Here is a 27,404-nt window from a genome sequence, read left to right on the forward strand (position 1 = left end):
AAATAATCTATTTGTGTTCAATAATGAGTCCCAGTTCTTCTTTGTTTATACATTCCTTTCCTCTCCACAGATCTGAGAAGTAAACTATCCTATGCTCTTCTAATTTGCTTATAATATCACTCTTTGTGTCTAAATCATGAACTCATTTTAACCTTATCTTGATAAATGGTGTTAAGTGTAAGTCAACGCCTAGTTTCTGCCATACTAGTTTCCAATTTTCCCAGTAGTTTTTGTGAAATACTTAATTCTTATCTTAAAAACTGGGGTCTCTGGTTTTGTCAAACACTAGATTGCTATAGTTATTGACTGTTTTGTTCTGTGACCCTGACCTATTCCACTGATCAATATTCTATTTCCTAGCCAGTACCAAATGGTTTTGATGACTGCTGCTTTATATATAGTTTATGAAACTATAAAACTTTATACTTTTAGGTCTGGCACAACTAGGCCACCTTCATTGTTATTTTTTATTTCATTAATTCCCTTGAAATTCTTGACTTGTTATTCTTCCAGATGAACTTTGTTATTATTTTTTCTAGGTCTTTAAAATAATTTCTTGGGAGTTTGATTGTTTTGACACTAAATAAGTAGATAAATTTGGGTTCTATTGTCATTTTTATTATATTCGCACAGGCAATCCATGAACACTTGATATTATTCCAACTGATTAGACCTGACTTTATTTGTGTGGAGAGTGGTTTTTTTTATTATTATTATAGCTTTTTTATTTACAAGTTATATGTATGGGTAATTTTACAGCATTGACAATTGCCAAACCTTTTGTTGCAATTTTTTTCTGCTCCTTCTCCCTACCCCCTCCCTCAGATGGCAGGTTAACCAATACATGTTAAATATGTTAAAGTATAAATTAAATACAATATAAGTATACATGTCCAAACAGTTATTTTGCTGTACAAAAAGAATCGGACTTTGAAATAGTGTACTATTAGCCTGTGAAGGAGATCAAAAATAGAGGGATTGAGAATTCTATGTAATGGTTCATTGTCATCTCCCAGAGTTCTTTCACTGGGTATAGCTGGTTCAATTCATTACTGTTGTATTGGAACTGATTTGGTTCATCTCATTGCTGGAGATGGCCACACTCATTAGAATAGATCATCATATAGTATTGTTGTTGAAGTATATAATGATCTCTCATGGTCCTGCTCATTTGACTCAGCATCAGTTCATGTAAGTCTCTCCAGGCCTTTCTGATATCATCCTGCTGGTCATTTCTTACAGAACAATAATATTCCATAATATTCATATACCACAATTTATTCAGCCATTCTTCAATTGATGGGCATCTACTCAGTTTCCAGTTCTGTCCACTACAAGAGGGCTGCCACAAACATTCTTGCACATACAGGTGCCTTTCCCTTCTTTAAGATCTCTTTGGGATCTAAGCCCAGTAGTAACACTGCTGGATCAAAGGGTATGCACAGTTTAATTACTTTTTGAGCATAATTCCAAATTGTTCTCCAGAATGGCTGGATGTATTCACAATTTCATCAACAATGTATTAGTGTCCCTGTTTTCCCACATCCGCTCCAACATTTCACATTATCTTTCCCTGTCATTCCAGCCAATCTGACAGGTGTGCAGTGATATCAGAGTTGTCTTAATTTGCATTTCTCTGATTAAAAATGACTTGGAGCATCCTTTCTTATGGCTAGAAATTGTTTCAATTTCTTCCTCTGAGAATTGTCTGTTCATATCCTTTGACTGTTTATCAATTGGAGAATGGCTTGATTTCTTATAAATTAGAGTCAATTCTCTCTATATTTTGGAAATGAGGCCTTTATCAGAACCTTTGACTATAAAAACGTTTTACCAGTTTATTGCTTCCCTTCTAATCTTGTCTGCATTAATTTTGTTTGTACAAAATTCAATTCAATTTCAATTTGATATAATCACATTTTTCTATTTTGTGATCAATCATGATCTTTAGTTTTTCTTTGGTCATAAATTCCTTCCTCTTCCGCAGGTCTGAGAGGTAATTATCCTATGCTCTTTCAATTTATTTATAATCTCATTCTTTATGCCCAAGTCATGAACCCATTTTGACCTTATCTTGGTGTGTGGTGTTAAGTGTAGGTCAATGCCTAGTTTCTGCCATGCTAATTTCCAATTTTCCCAGCAATTTTTTTCAAACAGTGAGTTCTTATCTCAATATCTGGGATCTTTGGGTTTCTCAAACACTAGATTGTGGTGATCTTTTTCTTCTCAAAACGCAGTCAGGTGATAAAAGTTCAGATCTTTTATTATCTCCAATATACCCGGGTTAGCTTAGAACCCTCCGAATGTCTCCCAATCCAAAGGTTCTATCCTTTAGCCTCTACCTCTGCTTTCTTCAGCCTCCAACCAGCACAGAGATGGAATGAATCTCTTGTCTCCTTCATTTGGGGCTCGGCTAGCTTTCTGGTGAGTCTTTCAGACCAGCTTGGTCTCAGTGGGAGAAGTGCAGGAGCCCAGCCACCAACTACAGTGGTGTGAGATGAAGATGAATATGGTTGTCCACTGAACTCTCCATTTGTAGCTTTATCCTCTGAAAACTCTTCTTCTGCCACCAGCCAGCCAAATGGAAAATATTCTCCTTGCCTCGGAGAGAGGGCTTCTGGCATAATTCCGCTGAAATCTCCCAAAGTGCTCTGTGTCTACACCAGAGTGCTCCTCTCCAATGCAGCTGAACTCTCTTCTGCGACCAGCCAGCCAAGTGGAATATATTCTGGAATAGATCTCTCTTTACTGGCCTTATATCTGACCCTTCTGAGAGAATGGGATTGTGGGTTTTCTCCCATAGTGCTCTCTGGCCCTAAGAGCTTTAAGGGAGGTGTGAATTCTCAAAGTTACAAAGTTTACTTTGTGAATCTGGCATACTTGTGAACACAAGCATTGCACTAATTAGTTCTACTTAGTACCTTGTTTCAGGTTCTGGCCCAAAACATCTTCTTGTAAGATCAGATCAACTCTAATTAGTTAGCAGTTTGTAAAGATTCCAACACTAGATTATTAAATTTATTGGCTGTTTTGTCTTTTGAACCTAACCTATCCCACTGATCAACTATATTTCCTAGCCAGTGCCAAATGGTTTTGATGACTGCTGCTTTATAATATAGTTTTAGATCTGGCACAGCTAGGTCACCTTCATTGTTATTTTTTATTTCATTAATTCCCTTGAAATTCTTGGCCTTTTATTCTTCCAGATGAACTTTGTTAATAATTTTTTTCTAGGTCTTTAAAATAATTTCTTGAGAGTTTGATTGTTTTGGCACTAAATAAGTAGATTAATTTAGGTTCTATTGTCATTTTTATTATATTCACACAGGTGATCCATGAACACTTGATATTATTCCAACTGATTAGATCTGACTTTATTTGTGTGGAAAGTGTTTTGTAGTTGTGTTTATATAGTACCTGACTTTCCCAGATAGATTGGCAGATAGATTCCCAAATATTTTATATCGTTGACAGTTATTTTGAATGGAATTTCTCTTTGTGACTCTTGCTGATGGACTTTGTTGATAAGTTTGTATGTATCAATTTAGTTCAATGTGAGTGAATATATATATATATACCCTTTTCTTCAGATGCAATTTACATTTCTACAGAATTCAAGGACATGACAGATGTCTACTTATGAGCCTAAATCCACAACTACATTGTGCCTTTAGATTTATTTTTTGCTAAGTTTATCCTCCCTCCCACCATGCCCACCTTTAATATGCACAATGTATCTGTGTTCTTATAGGTAGTACATTATATGCCCATACATTTTCATGTATGTTTGTATGTGTTTTTAATGCCCAATTTGGAAAAAAAAAACATAAATGAAAAATTCATGCTTCCAATTGCATTGGTATTGCTATCTGGCAATATCACTTCCAATCTGTTACTTTCTTCAGTGATACAGACTAGGATTTCATTTATTTTTATCTGATTTGTCCACCAGCTCCTAAAAGAAAGGAAAGAAAAAGATTGAGGGCAAAAACAATATGGTTTGGTAGAAAATAATCAGTTAAAAAACCCAACAAAACAAAAACAAAAATGATTTCTGAAATGCTTTCCAAGTTCCAAGGATGATTTGAAGCACTGAGAATACAGAGAAAAATAAATAAAGCTCATATCTACAAGAAGTTCACATACTAATTTGGGAAACAACAATAGCAATTTAGTGTCTCCCAAATTAATTTGCATATAAGTTATAATGAGAGCAGATGGAAGTTTCTTGTGTTTTTATTTATCCTATGTTTTCTTTTTTTTAAGGCATACATATTTATATAATTATCTTGTTGACCAAGAAGAATCAAATCAAAAAGGAAATAAAATGAAAAAGAAAATAAAATTAAAGCAAACAATAACAAAAGAAGTGAAAATGCTATGGTGTGATCCACACTTAGTTCCCACAATCCTCTTTCTGGGTGTAAATGGCTCTCAGCATCACAAAATTATTAGACCTGGCCTGAATCATCTCATTGTTGAGAAGAGACACATCCATCAGAATTGATCATAGTATAATCTTGCTGTTGCCATATACAGTGAAATCTGTTATGATCATTTTTCTTCATCAGTTTATCTAAAATCTTCCTCCTGTTTGTTTCTTATAGAACAATAATATTCTGTAACAGTCATATACCATTATGCCTTATGTTTTCAGACATGCATGAGAAGTAATATCTGGTCTTACTTAAGAATTAGACGTAAGTGAGGCAGAGAGATGAAAAGTTATCAGCCTCAATCTCTCTTGCTGAGTCATTAAATCCAGTGGCAGGACAGAAGTCAAAACAATTGAGATAATTTTAGTGAGGAAAAAAGTAGCAACTAGTGAGTTGGGGAAAGACCTCCTTTTGAAGGTGAAAAAATTACCTAAGTCTTGAAGAAAAATAGGACAAAGAGAAAGAATTAAAGAGGAAGAATATTGAGAATTCATATTTCAGTATTCTGGATGCAAAACCACTGAATATTTTGTGTCTAAGGAAGTACCTAAGTTGTATTTTCAAAGAAGCTAGAATTTCAAAGAGTGGAAAAAAAGAGAACATATTTGTGACATAAGGATCTACTTTTGCAAGATCACAGAGACAGGAAATGGAATACTGTAGACATGAAAGAATTTTTCAGTCATATTTTCCTTTGGAAAACAGCTTGAAGAAGGGATACATAAAATGAATCTGGAAGGATAAGTGATAAGCATATAATGAAGGACTTTGCTTTAAATGCTAACCTGAGGTTATGCATATAAATTTTAATAAGAATACTTTCTCCAGGGAATTTTCAGAAACTTTAGGAATGTAAAGATCATAGTGAAAAATCTCCAAATTCTGCATTTACAGAAATAGAACAAATTTGATGAATTTTGACCTGAGAAAATAGAACAAAGCCAGAAAAAAATCCCAAGACCAATGATTGCTGACTTTCAGATAGAGGAGCATGGGTAGAGACCAAGGTTGTAGTTTTTCATATTTTCAGGCAACAAAGTAGCTTGCTATTTTTCCCTGTCTACAATCATAAAGGACCAGGCAGTCTCATTATTAGCTATAACATAGATTCCTCTTTGAAACAATAATACTCTTTGATGTATTTTTAATCTGTAGAATCCAATGAGCTAGGTTATCAATACAGGCGATGTGACTGAGCTAGATCTGAGAATACTGACAATATTGTTCTACAAATCTCCTGGCTGGCATGTGGTAATAGAAATATGCTGTATGCCTATATTTGAATTCAATCACAATGTGGAGATAAGCCCATTTTATATCCAGTCTGTTTCTCGTGGATATTGTATTCTTTTTGTCTTAAAAGTCAAAATAAAACAAATAATCTTTGCTTGTAAAAAATCTGTCCTTATCATCCATATTAAAAAAAGCACCTGATAGAACCCTCTCTTTATTGAAGCACATTTTACATACACATTTAGGTGTCAGCAATAATAATCCTATTTTGAATGATTTAAAAATAAAAATAACAATCCTCAATGTATAATAAGTTGTTATCATGACTTGGTAAATCACATTGACTCAAAATGACATATATAAAGGTAGGACAATGTAATGAGGTCTGCTATCTACATTTTGGTAGTCTTCATTTGGGTTTCAAGTTAGTAAGTTGAATGTTTTGAAAATAAAACATGCTTCCAAAAAAGTTTCCATAGCAATAGACTTAGTATTATAATTTAGGTTAAATGATGTTCTTATGTTTATCAAGTATGTTTCTCTGTAAGGGGCAAAAAGTATTTTGCAACTAGGATCATATTAATTGTCAGAACATGTATATCATCTACACGACAAGATAAAAAATGAGTTTCAGACTGTCTAAACTCCTCATCTGTGTCAAGGGACAATTCATGTCCACTAATTAAACCACTAATTAAAAAAAATCCACCAAATTCTTTTGTTCACCAAATGTTTAAATCATGGTTTACATAGATGAATGTGAGTAAGATACATTCCTATATCTCTAAGAACTGACATCTAATCTGGGTCCCCATTGCTGATAGTAAACTACTGAAAATAAATCCTTTGTGGGTAGATTATACAATACACAGAATTTTTATAGTTGTTATAATATTTAAAGTACACATACAAATATATTTACTGTTATTCATCATTTCAGTAATATCCGATCTTTCATGACCTCATTCGGGGGTTTTCTTGGCAAAGATGCTGGAATTGTTTGCCATTTCCTTCTCTTTTTCATTTCACAGATGAGGAAATTGAAGTTAAAATAGTTAAGTGAATTGCACGGTGTCACCCAGGTTGTGTCTTCCTGGCACTTCATTCACTGTACTACCTAGCTGTATGTATATATGTATATATATATGTGTGTGTGTGTGTGTGTGTGTGTGTGTGTGTGTGTGTGTAGGGAGATATCTAATTGTCTGTATATCTATTCACACATATGTCTACATACCTGCATACAAACTTTGGATATGAAGTTTGAGTTCTGAAACCTTAAACTTAAATTTAGGAAGACTCAAAATTTAAATCTTGAAATCAAATTTTAATCTACAATTTCACTATATTCTACTTGTACTGTGACTCTATACTTTACTGACTTACTTTACTGGCTTTACTGACACTAAACCAGTTAAATTATTGGTCTGGTATTATAATATGGTATTTCTTATTTCCTTTCTTACATAGTAAATAGACTTTTAGTTGACATAACACTCCTCTTTTAGAGGACCAAGTTTCAAACATTCAAACCATTTATAAGTGCCCTTTCCAATTTTCTTATGTATTGAACACTATCTGGAATCCATATCATTCCTACACAAGGCATTCCATCTGTAAATGTCAGGCATTTTCAATGGCTATTCACCATTCCTAAAATGCTTTCCTTCCTCATCTCTGTTTCCTAGCTTCCCTGGCTAGGATAGCCAGGAAGATGTGAGTCAAGTAGACCAATTAGAAACCTATTTTAATAGTCCCAGCAATAAGGAATGAGGGCTTGAACTATCATAGTAGCTTATAAATGATAAGTGAATTTGTTGATTATAGAAATTATAATAATGACTATTTGGACTTGAAGAAAAATTAAGGTAATGCATCTCTTTCCCTTCATTTCAAAGAGACAGAAATATAGATTGCAATATAGTGTGAACTAATAGATATTGCAAAAGATTTTTAGGGTTCTTGAAACTTTTACTTTATTGCTTTTATAAAAAGGTATTATTTTCCAGGTCATAAAAGGGAAAAGATATATATTCAGAAATAACTATGATTTAATAACAAAATAAAGTTATTTTCTTAAAGTAATTCATTTTGTAAAGGAGAAAAAGAAAAAAAAAGTATCATTTATATATTACCAAGCCCTATCATTAAGGTTCTTAGAGATTTTTAATCTAATAAGTGTGTATATGAGATACACACACACACACACACACACACACACACACACACACATACAATACAAATAAATGCTTAAGGGAAGCATGAGTAAAATCATATGGGAAGTCTGAAAGAGACCAGGAAAGGCTCCATGTATGAGGTGGCACTGAATTTGAACTTTGCAAAATGGATTGGAAAACAGTAGATAGGAGAGGGGAAGCCATTAAAGACACATTTAGGAAATAGTATGAGCAAAGAAATGAAGTAGAAAATAATGTTCAACAGTTTACAGCAAAGTCATGATTGTAAAAAGGGTAGCAGTATCAAATATGGCTGGAAATATAAGATGATATCAGCTTGTGGCAGACATTAGGATTTAAAATATATGTGGAACTTAATGGGAAAATGTTGAAAGTTTTGAATCAAAAGAGTGCTAAGCTGAATTTATAACATTATTCCTTTGAAACATACATACTCAAAAATTATTTTGTTCTTAGAGTGGCAAGGAAATGGAAACTGAGTGGATCCCTATCAGTTGGGGAATGGCTGAATAAGCTATGTATATGAATGTTATGGAATATTATAGTTCTATAAGAAACAATCAACAAGATGATTTTAGAAAGGTCTGGAGAGACTTACATGAACTGGTGCTAAGTGAATTAAGTAGAACTAAGATAACATTGTTCACAGCAACAACAAGATTATAGAATGATTGATTTTGGTAGACATGGCTCTTTTCAACAGCAAGGTGATTCAGACTAGTCCCAATGATCTTGTGAAAGAGATAGCCATCAGCACCCAAAGGAAAAAAATTGGGGACAATTTATAATTTCAATTTTTGGATTACAACAAAATATTTGAGCCTAACCAGTCTTCTTTAAATATTGGTCAGATTTTTCTATATTAAGAAATGTCCATCTGAAGAGAAATATATTCAGAATATTACACATCACTGGAAAATCACTGAACTTTTAACAGTACCTAACAGTGACTGGCAAATAGTAGTCATCCAATAAATTATGGTAAATTTAATACCATAATACATGGTTTCAAATATCTATCTAAAAGTTGCTAAATTTCAAGCAAAAAATAAGTACAAATAGAGTTTCTCTGCAAGAGAATTAGATTTGGTCTTATTCAAGAGAAATAGGAAATATAAAGGACAGGGGAGAACATAACAGAAAATGTGTTAGGTAGATCTATTGAAAGCTTGATATTTAATATTGAATGGAACTCAACCATTAAAAAGGAAAAAGGAAAAAAATGATTTTTTTAAACCACCATAGGAGTATTCCACTGTTTACTTGATGAGAAAGGGAAGATACTTGATATGATGATTAAAAAAAAATACCTATGGCAATGAAACAAGAAAAAGAAATTGGAAAAATAAACATAGACAACAAAAAATGTCTTATTTTTTATAGATGATAAGATCATTTACTTAGAAAGAATTAGAGAGTAAATTAAAATTGAATAAGATAGACATTCGAAGTTTAAAATACAAATCCACCTAAATGAATAGTTTTAAAGGAACCTGAAAAAATAATCACACAAACTGATATGAAGGAGGCAAAAAGAAAACAATCTATACAATAAAAATCCTGTGACCAACCACAAATTCAGAGAACCAATGTTAAAATGTGGTATAAACCACATGACATGAAGGGAATATTTAGGAAAGTATGCATTTTGAACATAGCCAATATAAAATTTTATTTTGCTCAACTACTAATATTTGTGCAATAATGTTCTTGGAAGTGGGAAAATGTATAAATATGTGGAATAGATAATAATTAAACTAATTTGGATTTACCTGAATTGAGAGACTCAAAGTATAGTCATTAATGGTAAAATTTCAACTTGTCAAGATGACTCTAGGAAAGTATATTATGGATTTAAACTTGGTCTAACTCAGTATAACATGTATCTGTGACTTTGGAAAAAGGATTCTATTGGGATCCATGCACCAACCCATCTTTTTACTAGTTTCAGGATGCTGATTAGTTACTTTAAATACTGCAGTTCATGAGTTCACTTCTTATTGTTATCAAGACACCAGAAATTATTAGCACAAAGAAAAGGAAGATGCCAAAAATCCCAGTAGTTCCAACTATATTCCTGCAAGTATATCTACTATGAACTTTTTCAAAATATATGTCATGACCATGAGAATCAGAACAAAGTAAAATAACAATGAGACATACTGATGAGAATTCATTTGGGTAAGACAATTTATAATTTCAGTCTTTTACGGTCTTGATTCCTTTTTCTTCTCATACTGTCCTTGCAAAAATTATTTGACAATCACTAACTGCAGCCCTCCCTTCATTTTATACTCTAATGTCTCCTTTACAGTTGAAGATGACACTCCTTGAAGCTGCTTCTGGCTTTAGTATCTGGCTATTTGTATCCACATGTATCTTTATCTGGATTCTCCTGAATCAATTCAAAGAACTGAAGGAATGGGAATTGTTTTCACAATTGGATGTTTCATTGATGCAATTAATGGCTGGTGGTCTGAAAAGAGCAAAGGTCTCCTCCCTTTACGCTGCCATCCATAACCCAAGGAGATAGAGAGCTGGGTCCTCTCTTACATTCTGACTTTTCTGAATGACCTAACTGATAGAAGAAATATTTCACTTTTTTCCCTAAACTTCTGTCATCATCTTGAATAAAACTAAGAATCATAATCCACAATCATGCTGATCTCTGGATTTAATTGAACTCTACAACTACAATTTTTCTTCTGACTAATTTATACAATGTTGAAGAAAGCTTTTTATGCTTCTTCAAAGATAATCAATGTACTTATTGATAGATTAAGGATTCAAAAAAGCTTTCAATGGACTTGGGAATTGGGCTAATTTATTAAAATTTATTTTTAAAATGTATTTTAAATTTTTTTAATTATTATTTATAAAAAATTTTAATAATAAAAAATGTAAAGTCATACAATGCTAATAAAAGATAAAAGCAACTTCAAAGTACAGAATTGGATAGATATGATTAGAAATAAATCTGTATAAAAGGATTTAGAGATATATAGGACAATAAGCTTTATATGATTCAACAGCATGATAAAGAGGCCAATATATTTTCTTCAATCTTAAACTTCCTGGAAAGAGGCATAGCTTCTAGAAATAAGAAAGCAATAATCTTATGGGCTGTACTCTGTCCTTGTCAGTCCATATGAAGCATATTATTTTCAGTTCCTGGTGAAAAAGTTTAGAAGATAATAATAATCTGGAGAATGATGACAAAAGAGCAACATGGATATATGACGAGAGACCTTGGATCCATAGTAAGGCTCTCTTAAAAGAAAATGAGCATGTAATACTGTCATCTTATACCTAAGCATTAAGCCCTCATGTACTGCGACATTATACTCTCTTAAGAACTGAAATGGAAAATATACATGTGCAATATTCTCCTGTGTATCATAAAGTTATATTTCTTAGAAAGTTATATATGCAGAACTTAAGCAAGGGAAAGGAAATATGATCACACATTTATAGTATTTAACTTGTAATTTTAGGGGAGTTGGGAGAAAAATAATGGTCTGCCCTTGAGAATGAATTTAAAGACAGTAGAGTGGAAGATAAAGCATATAAATCAACCTGGAAAATACAACACACAAGATGAACAAAAGAGGGAGTGTATGTGTGTGTGTGTGTGTGTTTATACATCTATATATGTATATATAAATATACCCTTTCTTAGCTATTACCTGCTTGGGGGTGAAGAAGTGGGGAATGAAAGAGGGGGGAAGAATAAAGTATATAAGATACATGTCAAAGAACAAAAGAACAATTTACCAGGAAGTGATGGACTTTCATGAACATAATTTCTTTTACTAGTATATATATATACATATATATATATATATATACATATATATATATTATATATATATATATATATATATATATATATATGTATATATATATATTATATATATACATATATATATATATTTTTTTTTTTTTCTTAAATGGCTATTTGTTGCTATATATTTTGAATCATCCCTGATATTCTGCTGGGCACATGATGATGTTCTCTTTTGTTTTGTATTGCTTTCTTGTTTTCTTTTTGTTTATCCAATTTCTTCAAATAAAATAAATTTTCAGAAATAAGATTCCCAGAGTTTCTCTGGAGACCAGGTTTTGATACTTGCATTAGATTCTTATACATATGACCATGGAAGACTAAATTCTCAGTGTCTTTAATTTCTCATATGTAAGATGGTGATAATAATATTCATGCAAAATACCACTAAAGGCTATTGTGAAGAAAATGTTTGCAAACCTAAAAGGAATATATAAATGTGAATTTTCCTTGCTGTTTATTATATAACTAAAAATAAAAGTAAGCTATGTAGAAACAGAAAATAATGTATCTAATAATTTAAATGAAAATGGAAAAAAAGTTAAAAAAAATAAAAAGACAAAAATATCTTCAATATAATGCTCAATGCTGGACCAAAGAAAAGATTAAAGAAAAATCTCCTTTCTTCCTTGCTGATCTAATGAAACAATGGATATGGAACAAGACACATTTTTAAGATTCAGTGAACATTTTAATTAGGCTGAACTTTTTATTATTATTATTCATTCTTTATTGCAAGAAGTGTGGAGGGAAAACAATCTATTTGGAAGCAGGTATGACATAAAAACAAAAAAAAGATAACATTTTAAAATTTAAAAATGCAATGAGCTATGCCATATTTGAGAACTCAGCCATTGTGACATAGGTGATCAAATGGATCCTTTGTGATTATTTACAACATCATTTTTCCCACAAAACATCTAGAATTATGTAGTCCAAATATTTTTAAATTATTTTACAATTAAGAAACTCAGGATCATTTTAAATAATATTCATTGTTATGTTTAATTTAATTCAATTTATTCAATAAATATTCAGTAGGCATCTACTATTTGCCTATTATTGTGGCTATGTAGATAAATGCTTGATCCAGTAACTTATTTGGTCTCCATAATTTTGAGATAATATTGATTAATAACTATTCACATAGGTTTTATGTTTGTTTTTCAATTAGATAAGCAAAGGAGAAACAAATCATTCTATTATAGCTAAAACAACATTAGTTTAGGGACTCTGTTTCAAGTTCAATTTTCAATAAAAAAAGACACAAATTGGTATTATGCAATGATTTATAGGTAAAATTGAAAATATTTTTCACATTGATCATTTTCAATATTGAAGCATCAAAGGTCTGGAGCTATGTGAGGAGAATAGTTCATCATAAACCACAGATTCCGTAATTTCTTCTTTGGGAGTTGCATTAGAAGATTGTTCAGGTTACTTCATAATATAGTGATGCTATGATTTTCATTTTCATATAGGATTTAGTTTGAGATTGCAGAGGAGAGGGTTAGCTATGAAGCACTAAAACTCAGGGCTCGGGTATATCTGATTTCAATTATACACCAATTACTTTATTCAATTAACTGCCAAATGATTTTTATCAAAGGAAAAATGAAAATAGCCTATGTTCCCAAGACAAAGGAATGGGTTAGAATAAAAACTCTAACATATAAAATCTATTTAGAAATTAACTGAAGTAAACTCATGATATTTAATGGAATCCAAAATTCATCTATTTCATTCTCACCTTTGCAAAGAGCAAATCCTCTCTTACCAGATTCAAAAGTAACTCTTTGCTCTTTCAGGATGAGCTAACTTCTGCCATCTGCCACAGCTTTCTGGTTGACTATAGCATCTGGGAAAACAATCTCACACATGAACTATTTTTAAAAAATATTTTTGTTATGCAAAGTCCAACAGTAAGAGATACAAAGAGAAATTCCTCTTAAAATAACTATAGAATTAATACATTGTTGGTAGAGCTGTGAACTGATTCAATCATTCTGAAGAGCAATTTAGAACTATGCCCAAAGGGCCATTGAAATGTGCATACCTTTTGATTCAGCATTGTTTCTAGTGGGCTTATATCCCAAAGAGATCTTAAAGGAGGGAAAGGGACCCACATGTCCAAAAATGTTTGTGGCAGCCCTTTTTGTATTGGCAAGAAACTGGAAACTGAATGACATCTCAACAGCTGGAGAATGGCTGAATTAGTTATGGTATATGAATGTTATAGAATGTTTTTGTTCCATAAGAAATAACCAGCAGAATTATTTCAGAGAGGCCTGGAGAATCTTACATGAACAGATGCTAAGTGAAATGAGCAGAACTAGGAAATCATTGTACACGATTATATGATGATCAATTCTGATGGATGTGGCTTTTTTCAACAATGAGATGATTCAGGCCAGTTCCAATGATCTTGTGATGAAGAGAGCCAGAAAGAAGACTGTGAGAAGCGAGTGTGGATCACACAACATAGCATTTTCATGCTTTTTATTGTTGATTGCTCACATTTTATTTTCTTTCTCATTTTTTTTTTCCTTTTTGATCTAACTTTTTCTTGTGCAACAAAAAGTATGCATGCATGTATTTGATTTAACATATATTTTACCATGTTTAACATATTTTGGATTTCTTGCTATCTAGGGGAGGGGGTAGGGAGTAAATTGGAATGCAAAGTTTTGCAAGGGTTAATGTTGAAAAATTATCCTTGCATATGTTTTGAAAATAAAAAGCTTTAATAAAATTATTTTTGTTATACATGTAAATATATAGTCTGGTATGGATATATAAATGTAGACATATATTCACATATGTATACATGTATATATATATATATATATGTACATATATATATATATGAGATATATAGATATATTTGTCTATATTATATCTATCTAATCTTAAGCTTAAGCACAAGGGAGTCCAGATGCAAGAGAGTTTCCTTATCCTACTATATACCTCTCTACTATTACTTTGACAATTCCATTAGTTTGGGGGAATTTTAAGAAACCCTACAGTCTCTGAAGTCCAAGTTTTTGCAAACTGTTGCTTTTGTCTAAATTGATCTTTCTCTTTCTTTCCAGCTGTTAAATCACTATGTATCTTTGAAAGTCCAACCAAAGTGGGACTTCTTCCATGATACCTTTTCTAGTATCTGTCACTGATTCCATTTTCTTCAATTCCTATATAGCATTTTTTTTTTGCAAATTTTCTAATTAATTTAGGTTCAGTGTTGTGTATTATTGGACATTTTATTCTGTTTTCCCCTCTTATATTGTAAGTATGTTAGGGGAGGAAGAACCATATGAATAAATACATACACACATACATATATACTTATGTATACCTACATACACACTATATATATATGTATATATATAGTATATTATAAAATGTATATGTATATAAAATTCCTAGCCAATATTTTAAAATCCATAGGCACTTCTTTTTGGCACTTAAAAATAGGTTTTGTTTTGTTGTTGTTGTTGTTGTTGTTGAATTTATACTACTTTAAGTTGCAAAGGCATTCAATCTTATTCTCATGTAAAGCTGATTGTCATCTTCATAGTAAATTTAAACTCAAAAATTAAAAGCTAAAAGGGATATCAGACATTACTACAATCCAAATCATTGTGAAGATTAAAAATTCGGATGATAAATGTGGGAATTTAATTCTAAATTCAAAGCTCTTTCTAACATATTATTATAAGCTGAACAAGTTTAAAAAGAGAAGTTATAAATAAACATTACCAATCATATTATTTTCCCTCTTTATACTTTTTATGTTCCGGAATGACCAAGAATAGAAAAAAGTGGTCAGAAATATTTTTGTTTTGTTTTGTTTTCTCCTCCTAGTAACATTTGAAAAAAATAATTTTCATATGTTATTCTTTAATGAATGTCAATGATACCATTTGTGTTTAAGGAAAATCTCCAGAGGCCATTTCTGTTCATTTATGTGCTGAATAGAATTAGGTAATGAGCACAGTTGTACACTATTAACCTTTGTGGATTTCAATGGAGATTTTTACAAATTTCTGACAGTTATCTTTTAATCAAAAGGTCAATAATATTGCAAGGCCAAGTAAGAAGGACATTTTTCTTAATGCAACTACAATACTGGTGCTGCTATTCTAATACTACTTCTGTCATAAAAGCAATTTAGTACAATGTTAAATTGGATCAGAAGACCTTGAGTCAAGTCCCAGTTTTGTCCATTGCTTGCTATGTCACCTTAGGCATGTGCCTAATTATATTTCCTTCATCTATAAAATGAAGATAATATAATTGAGTTTTATAATTTTATAAGCCTTTTTGTTTCAAAAGAAAATTGGCTTAAAATTATAAGCCTCTGTTTCAAAGATTCCTAACCTTGGGTCCCAGACTTCAGGGACTCCATAAACTTGAATGAAAGAAAAATTGTTTTCATTAAACTCTAAAATTTATCATTTTCTTCAATGATTTGAAAACATTGTAAAAAGACATAATCTTTACCAAAATTTCAAAACACACAAAAAAGGGTTAAGAGAATTTATATAAATGTGAGTTTTTATTGTTATTTTGTTATTATTTAGTTGTTTTCAATATTGAACTACTCTTTGTGACCCCCCTACCCCGCCATTTGGGGTTTTCTTAGCAAAGATACTAGACTAGCTTGCCATCACTTCCAGTTCCTTTTACAAATGAGGAACTGAGGCAAACAGGATTAAGTGAACTTCCCCAAAGGTATACAGTATTAAGTTTCTGAGTTGAGATTTGAACTCAATTCTTCCTGACTCCAGACAAATATAATGACTAGAAATTATATAGACTTTAAAGTTTGCAAACCATATTACTAATATTCTTTCATTTTATCCTCCCAACAACAATGTTATTATCTCAAATTTAAATATGAATAAACTGAACTATACATATGCTAAATGACTTGCATAAATTTGTATAGCTTCTGTTTAGGACAGAGATGAATTAATATCTGACTGACTCTAAGTGCCACTCTATTCATTGTGTTACCTAGTTAAACATTGAATAAAGTTATTTGTTTAAATAAAATATTTTTATTGATGGGTTGTTGGACTTTTTTACATAACTGTTTTTTTCTACTTTATCAGTTTCTAGAATGACAATCCACATAGCAAATAACATTTTTAAAAACAAAAAAAGGGGCTGGGGAGGAAGGAAAAAAGCAAAACTAATTAAAAAATTGAAAAAATCTGAAAATATATGCAATGTTCAACACTAATGAACCTTTCTCTCAAAAGTGAGGGGAGAGAGAGGAGTTGTTTCTCATATTTGTTCTTTGAATCTTCTATTTTTCTTTGTAATTTTACAACATGCACATCTTAATGGTTTTTATGGTTGTTTTTATCATTGTAGTCATGGTATATTTTGTTTTCTTTTACATACACACACTATATACAGACATGAACATATGTATATGCATATAAGTATATGTACTTAGGATTATATTATATATATATAATATATACACATGTGCATATATTTATCCATCAACTGTTAATATATCTTACATATCAATATTTTGTCAGAGAAATTTGATACAAAGGTTTTTTTTTTCATTCTTATTAAGGTTGTTTGTGCAACAGCTTTTCAGTTTCATGTCATCAAATTTAACTTCTATCTTTGTAATTGTCTCTCTCTCTAATTTTGTTAATATCTATTAACCTTTGTGAAATGTATTTTTTAAATAGTATGATCTTTGCTAATAAAGTTTCTATTTTGAAAATGTTGTAGAACATACTGTAAGATATTGATATAAGCATATTTTCTACCAACTTTCAGTTTGCTCAGTGTCTTTTATCAAATGGTGATCTTTTCTGTAAGTAATTTATATTTTCTGATTCATTAAAAATGTGACTTATTAAATTATATTGTTTTTAACTCTGCCTTTTCTAATCTGTTCCATGAATCTATCTCTCTAATTATTGATCAGTACTAATTTTTTTTTATGACTTGTTTTATAAACATTTTGAGATCAAGATATTTTATTGTATCTTGGTCCCTATTTCTTTCCAGTATTTTCCATAATATTCCATATATTAGATTTTTACAAATTTGGAGGCTTATTATTTTATTAGATTCTATAAAGTATCCTTTTTATATATTGATTGTTTTATATGTATGGATATTATTTATTAAAATGACAAATGAATTCTGTTTTTATTACATTAACAAGATCCTAGAAAGGACTATATCTACAGCTTTAAGCTGCACTTTATTTTCTTTTTTACTTTATTTTACTCAATTACATATAAAGACACATTTTTAGAATTTATTTTGTTTTAAATTTTGAGTTCTAAATTCTCTCCCTATATTTCTCCCTTTCCTCTTCCTTAGGTATGTAATTTGGCATAGAGTACACATGTATAGTCATGTAACACATTAGCCTTGTTGCAAAATAAAACAAAGACCAAAAGACAGAAATAATTTTGTTTGTTTTTTACATATACCTCAATCTGCATTTAGATTCCTTCAGTTCTGTCTATGGATGTGGGTAACATTTTCGATCATGGCTCCTTTTGATTTATCTTTTATTTTTTTTTAGACTTTAGTTCTAGGATATCAGTGTAGCTTGCCTTTATAATTTCTTGCAATATAATTTCAATGCTCTTTAAAAATTATGACTTTGAGATAGTAGTTTAATAATTATTCAATTATTCTACCTTTATCTGTTTCCAAGTTTATTTTTTTTCCTAAAGATGATATTTAACATTTTCTTGTATTTTTCATTATTTTGATTCTTTATATATCTGTTGGTATGCATCACACTGATTCTGATTAAATTCTGTTGCACCAGGTATTTTAGTATCCAAAATATTCTTGAAGAGGTTAGGGTAATGCTTCATCATTAGTTTTTATTTCAGGGTCACTTTTTCAATCACACTCCATTTTGGTGGAAATACCTCCATAACACCATTATTTTTTTTTTTGGATTCAGCTTTCTTATTACCACACTATTAGGTGAAGAGTGCCAAGACTACTGTTCCTATTTTATAGATAACATTAGTAAAGCACACAGAAGTAAAATGACTTGCATACATAGTTACGATCCAAGGCATACAACTTCTGACAATTATAGTTTCTATCTTTCATACAATCCAACAAATATATTTACATAGCTCATTCACATAATTCTGATTACTAAAGGCTTAAAATAACACTAAATTTTCCTCTTATGCCTAATTTGTTAATCAATAAAACATAGAATTAAATTCGCTACAATTTAGTAAATCCATTCAAAAACCCCACTATGATTAAACAATCTATAATTACAACTTCTTTAACTAGAAGTTATCAATAACTTGGTAGTTTAATGGATTAAATGCTGGTCTTGGAATCAACAAAAATCTGAGTTCGGGTCATACCTCAGATACTGACTAGTTTTTTTTTTTTTTTTTCACCCTGACACTGAACTTCTCTACATCTCAATTTACTCATCTGTAAAATTATAAATAATAATGATGCCTACCTCAAAGAATTATTTTGTAGATCAAATGCAATAACATGTGAAGCAGTTCACAAATCTTAAATCATTCTTTAAATGTTAGTCATCATTATTGTCATTGTATTTCTTAATATTTAAATTTTTGTATGTATGTAGAATGATGCAATTAAAGGCAAATAAATCACTTGAAACTTAGTGCCCAGAATCATATCATCTTAGAATTTTAGCACAAAATGGAACCTTTGTTACTTATGATTTAATTTTAGTCTATGGAATAGATTGAGTGTTAGCTATAGTCTTTTTTGGAAGGGGGATGGTAAAAGTTGTAAGGGATTGTATTGCAGTAATGTATCTTATTCTTTCATGCTTTTTAAGGACATCTACACTAAAACAACACAGCATGCTTGACATACAGTCTTTTTTATATGATGTGACTTTCATTAGGTTATCAAATTCATGGTGCATACAATTTATTCTTATTATATTTTATCTTATTATATTTGTCCCATTTTTCCAACCAGTCATGGCCTTTTTGGATCCTGATCCTGTCATTCACTGTATTAAGTATTCCTCCTAGACTTATGTCATCTTCAAATTTGATAAATATGACATAAATATCTTCATCCAAGGTACTGATAAAATGTTGAGCAACATAAAACCAATGATAAAACCTTCAAGGAATCCCCTAGACACCTTCTGCCAGTTTGGCATTGATTCATTAATCAAAATTTTGGAGATACATTTTTTTCAGCTATTATTCTATGACATGAAAATATCATCCATTTTGCATTTTCCACCTTGCAGATGTTGAATTCATAAAAAAAAGAAAGAAAATGCTTCATCAAGTATCTTGCTAGTATACAAATTTGCTCTGCTGTTTGAATTTCCCAGATACATAAGGCACATCAAAAGAACAAATGTGATTTGAATGCCATCCCTTGTTTCTAGAAAATCTATGACTATTTTTAGTCATAACCATTTTATTTTGTTAATGCTCACAAAGCATCTACTTACTAATCCATATAGAATGCATATTGAAGTATTGACATCAAGATAATCTTGATTGGTAAGACATGAATGACCAGTTTTCCTCCTTTAGATAGTAAAGCAATTTTTAAAAATTTTTCTGGCAATACATTTGTTTGTTTGATTTGTTTTAAATTGAAAAGATACAGCTAAATATAACCTTAAATATATTCATATGAAAAGATTACCCCAAGAGCTATAACAATGAGTTCTGGTACCTAGAATATACATTTAAGATGATTTGTGTGGCTATTTGGGATAGAAAGAAGATTAAGAGGGATTGTGGGTCTTGGAAGTTAGTTCAAATCACATTGTATTTTTAGGACATGTGCAGGTACTTCAATACACCACTCTTCAGATATATAGCTAGATAGATAGATAGATAGATATAAATGTATTTATATCTATCTATCTCTATATAGATCTATATCTATCTATCTATAAAACCAATGTGAAATAATCCAGCCAATGATCCCAATCAGTTAGAAAAGTAGAAATATTTTATTTGTTCTAGTAGAATATATTACAAGACCCCTTAAATCACCCTTCTCTATTGGTGAATCTTAATTTAGAGGGATGCTTTTTCCTGGATAGCCTGGTATTATGTCTTTCTGCCCAATCCCAGACCTAGCATACCTCCCCTGATTTCAGAAGTTCTTTTCTTATGACCAATCTTTATTCCTTCCCCTCTCCCAATAAAACACTGACTCAAGGAGGAAATGCCAAATCTCTTAGGTGTTGGTAACCCAAGAAAAACACATTTTCCCCATCATATTCATGATGCTACTACCTCCCATTTCAATATCAAAATCATACAAGATTTCATGACTAATGAGATTAATCATATCAGATTATTCAAAAATCCCTTTCTTAATAATGCCTCATTTTAAATAAATAATTGAAGAAAACATTGCATAATAGATAGACTGTTGGATTTTTGACAGGAGGTTCTGAGTTTAAATTCAACTCAGATGTTTAGCAGTTGTATGACTTTTAGCAAATCATTTAATCATCCTTTATTTATTTTCACATTGGCAAAATCTAGGGGTGAGGAATGCTCAATAATCTTGTGACTCATGTTCTTGCACACATGTTCTTACTTCAAACAGAGAAGGATTCTCTGTAGATAGTAATGATTTACATGGGTTCCTCTTTATCTACTTAACTGATTGAATCTACACCCCAAGCACCCTAAGACCACTTGAAAGATATTCATAATCAACCCAAAATAACTAGCTAAAAAACCTATGTAGAAAAAAAATCAGATAAAAAAGAATGATTATTATTTAGATAATGACTAGCAGATATCTAAGCAATCCCCTGAGTTAGTTTATCAAACATTCCTCTTTTGACAGGAACTTGCATAAACATAATTCTAGAATTGTACAGAATAAAGAGAGTAGATTGAATGATATTAAGGCTATTAACAATACTTGCAATAACTACAAGTTACTTCCTGATAAAAAAAATTCCATGGTCAATTATTCAATGGTCAACAATTTTTTTTTATGGTCATCTATGAAAGGAGAAAATATACACAGAAGCCAGTATGGTGAGATATTACATCTGTTTCTATCCTAGTCTTCTCAGCCATCATCCAGGGAGGCAATTCCTATGACAAAAGGATGTTTTCTGCCAAATACAAACAGATGACACTCAGACACTTAGGGGAAATACTTATGCTGAATAAGCAGAACACCCTAATAGGAATTCAGGAGGCTACATATACTAAAAAAGTTGACTTTCATCAACAACCCTATTGCCAAATATTTCCCCTCTGATCTTTATGGAGACAGCCCAAAACAGGGAAGCCAAGAACTTTGGAAATGAGTTTGCCAAACTACCAAACTTGCTTCCAAGCCAAGCTTTGCAGCCATCGATTAGGTGAGAAATCATTGTGAAAAAGAAGTCCACTTGCCTCATCACCAATAGCAAGATGCATGTAGGCACAACAGTTCTATAGGTAGCACCATACCCAGGTTATTTATCCTTCTTGGTGTTTTCATCTTCCTTCCTGAGATGTCAGGGAGGGCATGATCACCTTTTTATGGTATTTTCACCCTTTTTTGAGCAGTAAGGGAAAGTATGATCACCTTCTTTTGGGGGGTTCTTACCTCCTTGAGAAGTCAGGGAGGTCATGACCACTTATGTTCTAAATCAAAAGAAAGCAGATGTTAGGATTCTTACAAGATGCTAAGTAAGTGGAATTGAGGATACTTGCTAGTTTAGCAAAGAGAAGATACACTCCTTTTGATTTGGAAAAAATCAAGGACTTGAAAAAAGGTTGCACTCTTTATGGGGCTACCTCATCTTATGTTAAGATCTTACTAGATAATTTGGCTTATGAAATCTTAACCCATTGTGATTGGAAATCCATAGCAAGGACATGTTTAGAACCTGGACAAAACTTGTTGTGGCTTTGGGAATATAGTGAACTTTGCAGGGTACAAGCTCAATGAAATAGGCAAACAGGAGTTAATATACAAGTCACCTTTGACCAACGAGCAGGTGAAGATCAGTATGCAGAAAATTCAGCACAGATTAATTACCCCATAGAAGTGTCTGAGCAAATTGCTACTGCTGCAACAAAAGCTTGGGGTTCCCTCCCAGGGAAAGGTGAAGGTAAAGCCTTCACAAAAGTAGAGAAAGGTCCCAATGAACTCTTTGCACATCTTGTGGAACATTTGCAAACAGCTGTCCCAAGAACTATTGGAGAAAATGCAGCTACACGAATTATGATGAGACAACTAGCTAAGGAAAATGCCAATGAGATTTGCAAAAGAATTATATGGAGACTACACAAGAATGCTCCTTTAGAGGAGATCATAAGAGGCTGTGCCACAGGGGGAACAAATGCTTATTATATTCAAACTATGATGAACATGGAAAGACAGGGTCCCTCCTGGCAAGGGACTTCCAGAGTAATTCATCGATGCTTTCAGTGTGGAAAAATTAGACATCTGAGACCCCAATGTAGGCATAGAGATAGAGTGAGAAGACAGGGTGAGAAAACTCCTAAAATCCTATGTCCAAAAAGCCCTAGGGCTTCCCCTGGGCCTCAGAATGTAGACTGACCCAGGGAAATGAGAGGCAGGGCCCAGCTCCAAGATATCATACAAAAGACAGGTGGGGTATGATGGCAGCTAAGTTTACACTGGGAGAGTCTTTAGAAGGTCAGAACTCTGATGTGATCAATCAGCAAAAAAGTAATCACATGGCAGAAAGGGATTACATATCTCTCAGCCAAAAAGAAATCAGATGGGAGAAAGGGATTATAATTGGAGAGAATATAAGCTTTTTTAACCCAACAGAAGGACAGTGTCCAGTGTGAGCAGCTCCAATGTAATTGCCAGGTGATGAGAAGAGATTTAGAAAGTGGTAAATAGAAAGGACTAGATAGGTTAACTGCCTGGGAGAGAGGGTTTGCTTGTATTTCTATAGATGAAGAAGGAAACAGATGGGTGACAATGAGCTATTTTTCCACACTGAAAACATTGGTGATTTTCTCTAGAAGTCCCTTGCCAAGAGGGACTCTGTCTTTCCATGTTTATCATAATCTGGGTATAATAAGTACTTGTGCCCACTGTGGCACAGTGTCTTATGATTTTTTCTAAAGGAGCATCTTTGTGTAGTCCCCATATAATTCTTTTGCAAACCTCAGTGGCATTTTCCTTAGCTAGTTGTCTGATCATTATTTTTGTAGCTGCATTTTCTCCAATAGTTCTTGTGACAGCTGTTTGCAAACATCCCACAAAATCTGCAAAGGGTTCATTGGGACCTTGTTCTATTTTTGTGAAGGCTTTACCTTCACCTTTCCCTGGGAGGGAACCCCAAGCTTTTGTTGCAGCAGTAGCAATTTGCTCAGACACTTCTATGGGGTAATTAATCTGTGCTGAATTTTCTGCATACTGATCTTCACCTGCTAGTTGGTCAAAGATGACTTGTATATTAACTCCTGTTTGCCTATTTCATTGAGCTTATACCCTGCAAAGTTCACTATATTCTGGAAGCCATAACAAATGTTGACCAGGCTCTAAACATGTCCTTGTTATGGATTTCCAATCACAATGGGTTAAGATTTCATAAGCCAAATTATCTAGTAAGATCTTAACATAAGATGATGTAGCCCCATAAAGAGTGCAACCTTTTTTCAAATCCTTGATTTTTTTCCAAATCAAAAAGAGTATATCTTCTCCTTTTTTGACCTGAAGAGTCAAGCTCTTCAATCACAGGGTATGCATTTATTTTTAAATCAGATATATCCTGTCCTTCATTTTTTGCTTTAACCAATACTTTTTATAATCTTATAATAGACTGCTTCATAGTGGGTACTGAATGTGTTACTGCCTCTCTCCATCCTCCTTCTCCCTTCACCCATGAAGAGTTAATTGAGGGAAGTAGGTCAGGGAATGTGGAATGACCTAATTTCTCCTGCTGTGAAGTACCACACTTAGAATTGTACTTAACTCCATTCTTATCTGATTCTTCATCCTTTTCACCTAGTTTATTTGAATCCCCTCCTCCCCTCCTGCTCTTTCTTTTTATAAATTATATAATTTCCTAAAGCCAGTTGTATTAAATTGTATGTATAAAGTGTATCTTTGGAAATTGAGTCAGGTCCATTTTTATTGTAGAATTGACATAGTTGCTCTCCTACTAATTTCCACTCCTCTAGATCCAATTCTTTTTTCCGTAGAGAACCAAGACAATGTGAACTATATAGTTTCTAAAAGTTCATTGATCTGCTCCCAAATTATAATCAAACTTTGGCTTTTCATAAATCTGACAATGATCTCTACACATTTTCCTTGAATTGGAAAAGAAGGCTGTTTTCTAAACATCTGTCCCATTTTAGATGAAGTACTGGTTTAGTGTTGGAATCCTTACTAACTGCTAAGTAATTAGAGTTGATCTAATCTTACAAGAAGTTGTTTTGGCCAGAACCTGAAACAAGGTACTAAGTAGAACTAATCAAGACAAGGCTTGTGTTCCCACCTTTACTCAAAGTCCACACCTTAAAGCTCTTTGGGCCAGAGAGCACTATGGGAGAAAACCCATAATCCCATTCTCTCAGAAGGTTCAGAGATAAGGCGAGACAGCCATTCCAGAATACATTTTTTCCTCTTGGCTGGCTGATCGCGCTAGACTCGAGAGAAACGACTCTGCTGCAGAGAACACTTTTGGGATTTCAGTGGAGCTACGCCAGAAGCCCTCTCTCCGCGGCAAGTTGGTGCTGGGCTCCCCAGAAGGAGATAAGAGAGATCTTCCATCTCTGTTGGAGGCAGAAGAAGGCAGAGGCAGAGGCTGAAGGACAGAACCTTTGGATTTGGAGACATCCGAAGGGCTCTAAGCCTCTAAACCGCTGTGCCCTGAGAAGAACAAACTCCAACATTTGAACTCTAACATTTGGCGCCCAAGCGTGGGAACCAAGGACCCTACTTTCACTGAAGAAGTCTCCAGTGACCAGGAACTGAGTGAGTACAACCTTTTTGGCTGAAATGGGACAGATCCTAGGTAAAGATTCTCCATCCCCCACCCCAACCCCAGACCCACCCAAGAGTGGTGCTATAGAAAGCCTGCTTAAGCTGATAGAAGATCAAGGGCTACTTGTTACTTGGGGACAGACAGCTAGACTTCTGGCTACATTAAAACGCACCTCCCCTTGGTTCTTAGAGGAAAAGCAAATCTCTCTAAAAAACTGGGCATTGGTTGGTCAACAGATGTCTGCATATAACAATGAAAACGGTCCTCGTTCAGTTTCCATTGCAGTGTTCTATTTATACAATACAATACAGATGGCCTTAAAATACCAGGATATCCAAAGGGGGAAGCCTGAGATAAAGGAGGAAGACAAAGAACAGATTAATGGCCATATCCCCACAGGGCAGGGAGACTTAAATGAGGCTCAAGGGTGGGGTGAATCTGAGGCAGCCTCAGCCCCACCTGAGGAGCAGGTAATTGACTCTCCTTCATCAACTCCACCCTCCGGGATGGAGGGAGGAGGGGTAGTGGGGGGGGCAGTGACAGCACCAGCACCTCCTCCCCAGCATCCAGCACCTCCCCCCCCGGCATCCAGCACCTCCCCCCCAGCATCCAGCTGCTCCTTTGAGTAGATTGCAAAAGGGACTAATTAAGGCCAGAGAAGAAGGAAAAATGTATTAGAATTTCAACACCACATTTTTCCTGTAATTCAACAGTTTAATTCTTCAGGTCAAGAAAGTAGAAGATACTCACCTTTTGATATAGAAATCCTCAAAGACCTGAAAAAAGCTTGCACTCTTTATGGGGCTACATCAGCTTATGTTAAGATGCTATTGCAAAATTTGTCTTTTGAAATCTTGACCCCTAATGACTGGAAATCGATAGCAAAAATATGCCTAGAACCTGGACAGAACTACTTGTGGCTTTCTGAATATAGTGAGCTCTGTAGGATACAAGCCCAACAAAATATTCAAAGTGGAGTTCATACTGCAATCACCTGTGACCTACTAACAGGTACAGGTCCTTATGCAGATGTCGCAGCACAAATTGGTTATTCTGTAGCAGCATATCAGCAAATTGCTGATAATGCTATCAAAGCGTGGGCTTCTCTTCACAATAAAGATGACAAAGGGGGGGCCTTCACAAAAATAACACAAGGGCCAAATGAACCCTTCGCTGACTTTGTGGGACGCTTGCAGACAGCTATCATAAGAACAAATGGAGAAAATGCAATAACAGACATCTTGATAAGGCAACTTGCTAAAGAAAATGCTAATGAGGTTTGCAGAAGAATTATACTAGGACTGCGCAAGGATGCTCCTTTAGAGGAACTCATAAGACGCTGTGCCACAGTGGACACAGGTGCCTTTTATAGCCAGGCTATGATGCAGACTTCCCAAAATCCAAACATGAGAAGACAGAATCCCTCTTGGCAAGGGACTTCCAGAGAGACTCGTAGATGCTTTCAGTGTGGAAAAGTAGGACATCTGAAAGCTCAATGTTGGTATAGAGATAGAATGGGAAGACAAGGTGGGAGAACAAGACCCCAAACCCCATGTCCAAAATGCAACAGAGGCTTCCATTGGGCCTCAGAATGCAGACAGATTCAGGGAAACGGGATGAGGGGCCCAGCCCCAGGGCCCAAGGCAAAAAACACTTGGGGCATGATGGCAGCCAATGGTGCACCCAGAGAGTGCCTAGAAGTCCAGTACCCA

Source organism: Antechinus flavipes, chromosome 4, assembly GCF_016432865.1.
Source record: "Antechinus flavipes isolate AdamAnt ecotype Samford, QLD, Australia chromosome 4, AdamAnt_v2, whole genome shotgun sequence".
In the NCBI taxonomy this organism is placed as follows: Eukaryota; Metazoa; Chordata; class Mammalia; order Dasyuromorphia; family Dasyuridae; genus Antechinus; species Antechinus flavipes.